This window comes from Amphimedon queenslandica, unplaced genomic scaffold, assembly GCF_000090795.2.
Source record: "Amphimedon queenslandica unplaced genomic scaffold, v1.1 AMPQUscaffold_13212, whole genome shotgun sequence".
In the NCBI taxonomy this organism is placed as follows: domain Eukaryota; kingdom Metazoa; phylum Porifera; class Demospongiae; order Haplosclerida; family Niphatidae; genus Amphimedon; species Amphimedon queenslandica.
In genome coordinates this window covers 40,230-50,190 of record NW_003546552.1, presented here as the reverse complement: position 1 = coordinate 50,190, position 9,961 = coordinate 40,230, and the positions used below count along the sequence as shown (strand labels likewise).

Genomic DNA, 9,961 nt, shown 5'->3' with positions numbered 1-9,961 from the left:
CAATAGAGGAGACAGTCCTCATTGATAATGCATGCATTAGGATTGGTTTCATTATCATTGAAAGGTGTACTGGTATGATATGTTCCAATCCACAGTAGACCATTGTGTGTAATGTGTAGGGTATTTATATCACATGTGACATTCTCTCTTGAAACACTGCAATCACAAACACCTGAACTGTTTACACTGAAACCAATAGGACACTCATTAAAAATAAATGAAGCACCTGATTCATTGCTATATGATGTATCAGTAGTGATGATGAATTTAATGTTATGTTCTCCATAATGGTCGATATATTTTGGTGTGTATTCAATCAGTGAACAATTATTAATGTATTTGTCTATCACTATTGTTCCATTAATTTCTATTGTTATTCTCCCATCAGTAAGACTATATGAGCTTGTATGAAAAGTGCGTCCAAATAAAGCAACATTATATTTCAGTGGTTGACCTGGAAAAGCACTTTGTTGCTCATCATCATGCCATATTGGTGTGGTTTCATTACTGTCAGGATCACAAAAAGCAAATGCACGTGCATCACTTGATGTTGAAAGATTTGCTAATGTTAAGGAAGCAGTATCTTCCAATTTGTAATCGGCTCCATATATATCATTTCCAGCTACTGCAGCAGTATTGCCTTTAAATGTAAATGTGTTAAGAGTTGTTGAAAAATAGAAAATTGAATAAGAGTAATAATCCCTCTCAGTTATGTGACTTATGTCATCCAAATAAATTCCTCCTCCTTTATAAGTTGCATGATTATCAATAAACTCCAAGTTAGCTGATGGTGATAGGGCCAGAACAGATGAACCATTTATTGCCATTCCTCCTCCAACTACTCCAGTATTATTCTTAAATACTAATCTATTTTCTACAGTTACTACAGAGGCTGTAATCACCAGTCCTGTTGATAGACTATTAGTAACAGTAATGTTATATAGAAGGATAGAAAGACAGGCTGCTATCTCATTTCTCCAGTTTCCAACAAGTTTAGTATCTATAATACTGATATGAGCTGATGTTGATAAACCTCCAACAATTAATAAACCAGTAATGCTATTGTCATGACTTGAACATGACTTAACAGTAATATCAGTATGATAATTACTTAGTTGAATATAATCTCTAGATATATCAAAGGATAATCCATGACCATTGTTGTAAAATTGGGAATCCTCAATTACAATAGTAGATCGTGATTCAACACCTTTAATATCACAATTTTTAAACTGCTGTAAATGTAAATGTGTGTCTGAAAAAGAAACAAATCCTACCCCTGACTTAGATACTGATAAATGGGTAATATACAGAGAAAAAAGAGATCCTGTGAAATGATGAAAAACACCGATTTCTGATGAACTGATGATACTGACATTATCAATAACAACTGATATATTATATGAGGTACCATGGAACATACCAAGCCCTAAGCCACTATTAGTCACAGTAACATTAGTCAGTGTTAATGAGTAATGGTGTAATTCATTGTAACACACTGGAGGTGGCTTATATACAATAGTTAGACCTGCATTGTCAAAAACTGAAGATGTTATCTTACTATCAAAAACATTGAGGAGCCAGACATACCTGTATTTAAGGTTTTCAAATGCAGAACCAGTAATTGTGATATTACTTGAATATACAAAATATATGTTGCATTGCTGGAATGATAAGTTACTGAAACTGACATGACTGCTGGTATTGACTATTATAAACGCATTATTTATACAGTGAATAGTAGGAGACTGGTCCAGTCCGTGTAGAGTTATATTCTGTACTGAGTCCATTGTGACATTAAAGTTAATGACACTAGTTCCAATGAAGTAGAAGATGGTGTTATTGTATTGAGACATATCCCCAGCATACACTGATAAAGGATTACAAAGTGACTGAGTAACTGAACTGCAGTCATTAGACACATAATACTGACCAGAGGAGACACTGCAGGAGCTACTGAAGAATAAGAGAACAACCACTAACAGGAGAGACATAGCTACTCTCTGTACTGACTGACTAGTGTATACTTGCAGGCTGTGAGTGATGACTTATATAGGCTACTTGTTCTCCAAATATGGAAATCTGATGCATAGTTGTCATAATTAATTAATACAATATTAACTAGAAAAGTCATTCTTTTTAGTTGATCATATTCATAATTTAGTTTTTATTGATGGTACTGATATCATCTTTACCATAATTCTCAATTTATGATCTATGATTCATTAGAGAGACAATGAGTTAATTGTAAAGAAATACATAACTTGTAGTAGGTGCTTTAACTTTGTATTTGCTTAACTAGATCATTTTCTTTATATTTCTCCTGCTCCATTCTCTCATCTTGTTTATTGTGTACAAGGACTACATGGCTAGCCAGCCATGTTTGCATAATAAGTCATTATGAGTACAATCACAGACATAATAACACGACTGTACCTTCAATTAATGGTAATAACCTACTACTGTATATGTATATAGTTATGCATGATGTAATTCATAAGAGCGTAAATAAAACACTTGTTGTGATTCATGTACTACGTCACTATCAGTATATGCAGTATCTACTGTATAGTACTTTATTTAGACATAAATTGTGGCTTTTAATTTGGCAATTTCTGTATACACGTATACTATTGAATTTGTCCATTAATGATTGGTGGTGTTAATATTGGCAATTTTGCTGGCAATTTGCCAAAACAAAATTCTGCCAAATCAAAGCATTATATCCTTATTTCATATACAGATATATATCACTAGTGTACATAATAGTATTGTATTATATAATGTAAGTGTCTTATGTCCATACATGGCTTGAGATTTTAGTGATATAATACTAAAAAGTATATCATTAAAGAAAAGGATATACCTCATTACATTATATAAGGGGAAAGAAGGAGAATTAGTTAGAGTGACATTGTGATTGGTATCTGCTTTGCTTCTGTTTACAAGTGGGATTGATTTGTGCTTGTACAAATTTGGAATTCTAGGAAGACATGTACACGTCTAGTCGTGCATGCACTTTTAAATTAGATTAAAATGTTTTTAGAACTTTATAATTGTACTTGTAAAACAAATTTGTGTTCATGATTTCATGTACACATTACCTACTACAGACTAAGAATTTGTTATTTATGTACCTGTACATGAATAATGACTTGCTATTATCTGTAGCAAACTCCCCACAAAATACTATTAGCTGTAATGGTATTTCCACTAATTAGTGCTGTAATTACAGGCAGTATTATCAGGAGTACATAATTTATCAATTTTGGTATTATGTATAATCCCATTAGAACAGGGTAATAACATAATTTTATTTGTACAAATCCTGTGCATACTATAGTACATACTAAGAATTTGCTCATTGATGTAAATAAACACAAGCCCCTACACATTATCCACCAAATCCATCTGAATGAAATGCATGATGACTTTTACTGATATTTATTTGGACAAAGTAAATGAAAAAACTACTCTGGCCACCATGATGGAGGTATACATTTTATAGTCTTCAATGGGGAAAAGGTGTTATTTACAGTTTTTCCAGCAAAGCAAAGGAGCTGCATTCAGAGAAAAAAGATTCCAACGTTAATCTTCATTTCTATACTATTTTCTGTATTTATGTTGTGTCAAAAGTTTGAGCTGGTTCCAATTGAAATTGAATTTTTTTACAAATTTCTAAATTTGCTTCAAATTCAAGCCAAAATCTCTGTACAGGGCTATTGGCCAAATTTAGCCAAAAATGACAAGATATAAGTTTTGTTTCTACAATTTATTTTAATACGTATGCATGTTGTGTAGAAAGTTTGAGCTGATTCTGATCAAAATTGTATCTTTTATCAATTTTTAAATTTTCTCCAAAATTGGGCTGAAACCCCTGTACAATCATCTGACAAAATACCTATGAATAGCATTATAAAAACCTGTTGTATGATCGATTATATGAAAACCAGCTTTTATGCATTCAGCAATAAACAAAAAGATTGAATAAATGTACATTACATAAAGTAAAAAAATTGGTGTATTATATGTATAATATATATCATACTAAACAGGTCTATATACAAAAATATAGACCTGAGGTGGGTGTCCAAGGATGTGATATAGCCCGAGGGCTATATCACATCCGAGGACACCCACCAAAGGTCTATATCTTTTGTATATTGACCAGTTCTAGTATGTTATATAGGATATATTTCATAATGATGACAGCATTTCTGAATAGCAGGTATATATACAAAAATATAAACCCGACCACATCAAAGGATGATGTCATAATTATGATATATATATATATATATGGACACACAACACAACAAGGATTGCTCACACGACTACAAAAAATAACGGAGAATTTGTGTTAGTAAGTTTACTTTATTACAAGTGCTTGGCATTACTTCTGGTACCTAAATTAAACAAAATAAAGTACTGTCTTGTTTAAAATAGTACTCACCCCATGATTTTTATAATCTGAATTATCTTCAAAAACATTTGGTGTACTGTATTCATTACTTGTCATTACTTGACAACTTGTAGCAGCCTGTTGATAATAAAAAATAATTCAATGGAGTTTGTCATGAATATAATATTAATTGTTATACCACTTCAGTAGAAATATTTAACATAATGCCTGTTACAAGTGCTCCTGGTTTCTCTTCAATACTCAGTGATTCATTAACAAAGGAATTTTCTGTTGGAAAGTGAACAGGTGAGAATCTATTTACATCCACTGATATTATATTAGTAACGCGGTAGCGTTACTAAGTAGGATTCACCCCAAAACAAAATGGCTGCCACGACTTTTGCAGCCTTGCTATACCGGGAAAACGAGCTCCTATGCTTACCAGACTTCTTAGAGGACCTTATCTTGACCAGAGGACTCCATTGGTACCACTAGCGTGGCTCTAAACCTTGTCTATAAAAAAGTTTTAAATCGGCAAAACGGGCCGTTTTGTTCAGCCACTTTTTTTCATCTTAGTCATCTTCTCCTCACAATCCAGTTGTCCGTTTGTATCTCAATCTTGGCTGGTAGTAAAAAGCTAATTTTTACACCATTCTACTCCAACAGTCTATGCGCAGGTCCATGTCCCATCAGATCATTCTCCAAGCTGGCAGAAGTGATACTATGGTCTGCTGGGTTAGTCCAAATTACCTCATGCCGCCATTTTGTTAATTAAAGAAGCATGTGCTCCAAAATTTGGGCGTGGTTGCGCATGCTCAGACCTCAGAACTGGGAAAAGCAAGCAATTTTTTTAACCTAGCTAGGCTAGCTATGCTTGGAATCAAATTACAATACTTAGTGGAGGTTTCCAGCTAAGAGAAGGTATTGTGCAGTGAATTATTTTATTTCAAAAAAACAAACAATTAATGTTATAATAATGCAATGATAATATAAACTTAACAGGAAGAACAGGAATAGCTACAGGATTGCAGGGAAGATGGATACTTTCACTGCTTCTTGAACAAGGACTCCTGTCAAGACTAGTATTAATTTTACTTGTCATCAGTATAGTAGATATTTCTTCAGTGAGCTTATATCGATAGCAAATCAAAAATGAGTGCTATAAGTATGTGTAAGGCAGCTAGACAGGATTGCTACACTAGAGAGAAAGCTAACGATGCCTCGTGTTGACACCCAAACACTGATTATAATAATTTACACAGCATGCATTATATACAAAGATAGTTCATGAATATTTATGAGTTCTGATGTGATGTCATGATAAGTCAGCTCACTACATATCAATTCAATGCTGTACTCCTCCCTGCTCAGAAATGCTGTAAAGACATAACAATGATAATAATAATAATAATAATAAAGAAAATTATTGTTTGTGTAAAATCAACAAGTATCACGATGGCAACTGGAAAATATTATAAATCATTAAAAAAATCAACACAAACAAGAACATAAAAAATTTAAAAAAAAACAAGATTAAGTAGGATTCTAGAGCAAATTTGTAAAAAAGTAATGGAAACAAGGATAGGTAGGATTCTGAACGACCAATGAAAATACAAAATGAAAATCCTACTCGTGACGCAAATTCTACTCCACATTGCAAGGTGATCCATAATTCTTACATAATAACATTGAAAGTACAATGTAGAGTAGAATTTGCATCACGAGTAGGATTTTCATTTTGTATTTTCATTGGTCGTTCGGAATCCTACCTATCCTTGTTTCCATTACTTTNNNANGAANNNGCTCTAGAATCCTACTTAATCTTGTTTTTTTTTAAATTTTTTATGTTTTAGTAATAGATCAGCCTTTTCTAAAGGAACTGATGTTGCATTTGGCTGCACAATTTCAGCTAAAAAATGAAGAATATTATGTTTATTAATATATATTACTATTGTAATCCTTACCATCACTAGAGCAAGTATCATCTTCTACCGAAGTATTAATATCATAATCATGCATCTTCAATGTTTTTTGATGGAATTTTTTCTGTTAGAAAAATAAATGATAACCAATGTAAAAATTTATATTAATACCATATTGTCCATGAACCACAGCAGCAGCAGCATCAGTAACTTGTACTGGTACTATAAATTGAGGACTGCTCAGTACTGTATTCTTGTGCAATGGTAGCAGCATATGAAGGAGGAGGAATGGCAGAACCAAAATTAACTAACATCTCATCAGGTGTATTAATGTAATGAAGATCATGTTAATAACAAACAACAAGAGGAAAGGAGTAACAAAGAAAGAGAGAGAGAACCATACAATCAATGAATCACCACATGCATACTGAGGATGCGCATTAGGTTCACAGTATATACGGTACACACACAATGTAAACAATGATGTCCAGTCACTTCATTACATTAACAGTGACACCACCTCTCTAAAAGATAAATATAAAAGAATTAGGCCTGGTTTAAATGACTACGTTTTAAACTAAAACTGATATATTTTTAGTCGGATAAGGGTCTCGTTTACACTAAAACACAAGAAAACACACATCAAATCTGAACAAAAGAAAAACAAATACCAAAACGTATACTCCAAATATGAAAATCTGATGCACAGTTGTAATGATTAGATTCAATCTAATTAATACACTACAAGTCATTGATGATAATTAATTTTTACTTTTTATAAATGATATTTATAATCATCTATACTAATCCTTTAACTTATGATCTTTGAAGAGAAGATGAGATAATTAAAGAAATATTAATTGACATGATATAGTCTCATACTTGTAGTGCAGCTATTGCTTTGTCAGTATCTGCTTCACTCAATCAGTTTCTCTTAGTCTATATCTCTCCTACTCCATTCTCTCATCTTTACTATGGACTGCATGGTAATCATACTTACATGATAAGTCATTATGTGTACAATCACAGACATACTCTATCATTATATGACTGTACATTAAAAAAATGCTCTACTGGTATATGGTTAGTCATGAGTGTGCATTACCTCAATATTACTGTGTATGTGTGTATTTATGTATAATGTAGTTTATATATAAATAATAATCATTAAATACCCATAAGGATTACGCCTCAATCACAATAATATCATAGGAGGAGAGAGAAAGAAAGAGAAGAGAGTTAGTTAGTGAATGACATTGTGATTGTATCTGCTTTGCTTCATTACAGATGAATGTGGTGGTTTATGTGGTTAGGGCATTGTAGTGAATGATAATCCAATGATGTTTGTTAATTTCATTGGTTCAGTCCTTCAGTCAATATATTTCATCATATTCTGCCTATTCACTAATGATAAAGTAAGAGGAACTGTAAAGTATTTCTGTTTTTTCCAAGTTATATAAGTCATGCAAACTTAGTACTACTTTTTCTAGTATATATTATATCCTGTTTCTATGCATATTGTGTAGAAGAATCATTTTGTATTGATGCTGTTTCTTCCCCTTTAGTCTGTCCCTGGTAGAAATGGCCTCATTGCTGTTGTGAGTGTTTTATTTATATATGTGACAGTTCTTAATCTACCCCAACTCCTACAAGTTGTAGTGGCCCTTGGATTCATATGCAATGCTGTCACTATTGCATTCTTTGCTGCTCCGCTAGCATCAATAGTAAGAACTAATGAAAGCATCTATAATAATATTTATGAGAAAGAAGGAGAGTGAGAGAGTCAAGGCTAGATTACAATATGATGTTAGGCCAGTGTATTGTCAATTTTTAATCAAAAGTGTGGACTATTTGACCTTTTGATGCATGCTTTACACTAAAATAGAGAACCAAATTCTATTGCAGCAACAAAGTAACGTCAGGCCTAGCTTAATAATAATTATTGCAAACCAGCTACAAAAGAGAAGTGAATATAAACTGCTTTATCGTTCTCATACTTAAAGTATCTTCATCAGAGGAATATGAATAAAGCTGCTTTATCTTTGTTTTATATTCTTTATCTTCATTATTTATCTTCTATAACTCTTTCATAAAGACGACATCTTTTCAACATGATTAAATTAAATGGCATATTCATTACTAATAGTAGCAACAAAAGTACATAAAGAGTATCCAAAATCAGCAGGTGACATGAAGCCATGAACCAATTTAATATACGTATTTGTGAATAACAAATTTTGCTAATTTCAAAGATGGTTATAATTCGCAAAAATAAACTCCATTCACAATTTCTTTGCCACATTTTGCTAAAATAATACAGGAGGTCATCTTGCAAAAATTTTTTATTTGCAAATGCTTAGCAGGAAAAATTCTGAAAAATTTTTAGATTCACAAAAATAAATTTACAAAATAATCCATTTAGGTTTATGATCAGTAGCAACCAGTAACTGTTTTTATGAGTTACTGAAAGTTATAAACATATCTAGCTCTTAGTTTGTTTAATTTTTTTAATAAACAAATTTTTAAAATTATTATATTTTATTATTAATTTTTGTATTTCATTTTTTATTTTGATTTTTATCCTTTTTTATTTTAATTTTTTATTCTTCATTTTATTTATTTTCATTCTTTATTTAATTTTTTTAATTTTGTAAATTTATTATTTAATTTTTTTAACTTTATTTTTTATTAAAAATATATTTTTATTTTTTCACTTTTTTATTTTATTTATTTTGATTTTTCATTATTATTTTTATTAATTTTTTTATTTTTTACCGGTTGTATTTTTTAATTCTCATTATTTTTTTAAAATTTCTTTTATTACTTTTTTTGTAATATTTTTTTATTTTCATTTTATTATTATTTTTATTTTATTATTAGCAGCAGGCTGGCTATGCAAGACTATACCATAGTATCCATCATAGATACTAAAAACACGTTTGTAGTATCTATGGATCTATAGATATTACACACTATAATATCTTCATATTTTATATTCATACTTAAAGTATCTTCATACTTCATTCATACCTTCATGTTGTGTAGTATCTATGGATCCATAGATATTACAGACTACATAACCTATAACGTAGTTAGGTAGTCTATAATTTCTATGCTCCTACTTAGTAATGCTACTGCGTTACGTATGTACATTGACTTTACTGCTATTTTGTATCAAAGTCCCCACAAATTAACTAAAGGAATAACTTGATATAAAAGGAACTAAAGACACAAAATGAAAGGCAATAGTAACAAAAACAGCAAAAATAATAATAGTTAATTATTATCACAATTGTATACACACACAGTATGAGACTGTAAACTGAACATTCTAAAAAGTAATGAAGAATAGATTAATTATAGTAACTGCTTCTAAAACTAAAGTAGCTAATAATATTAACAAATAAATAAATTAAGATTGAAACAAATCAACAACTGATTCACGGTTATTTCTCAGTCTAACATCAGTAGAAGTTGGTACAATTTCCTTCATTTGTTGATCAACAGTTTTATGTGAATCGATGACATCTTGATCATTATCATCTTCATCTTGTTTCTTGAATAACTTCTTAATTAGAGCATCATAACATTTCATATGTGATAACTGCAGGTAAAGATGATAAACAACAATCAAAAT

At 31.0% G+C, this 9,961-nt stretch overlaps 2 long non-coding RNA genes across 2 annotated transcripts; both read right to left on the bottom strand.

The window, feature by feature from the left end:
• Positions 1-4,373: 4,373 nt before the first annotated feature.
• LOC109584398 (uncharacterized) lies at positions 4,374-4,754 on the bottom strand. The gene is made up of 3 exons (XR_002185975.1): positions 4,602-4,754; positions 4,454-4,540; positions 4,374-4,406 (listed from the first exon to the last, which is right to left on the bottom strand). It is a non-coding gene; the product is annotated as an uncharacterized LOC109584398 (long non-coding RNA).
• A 1,504-nt stretch (positions 4,755-6,258) lies between these two features.
• LOC109584399 (uncharacterized) lies at positions 6,259-6,681 on the bottom strand. The gene is made up of 3 exons (XR_002185976.1): positions 6,496-6,681; positions 6,367-6,448; positions 6,259-6,311 (listed from the first exon to the last, which is right to left on the bottom strand). It is a non-coding gene; the product is annotated as an uncharacterized LOC109584399 (long non-coding RNA).
• Positions 6,682-9,961: the final 3,280 nt, after the last annotated feature.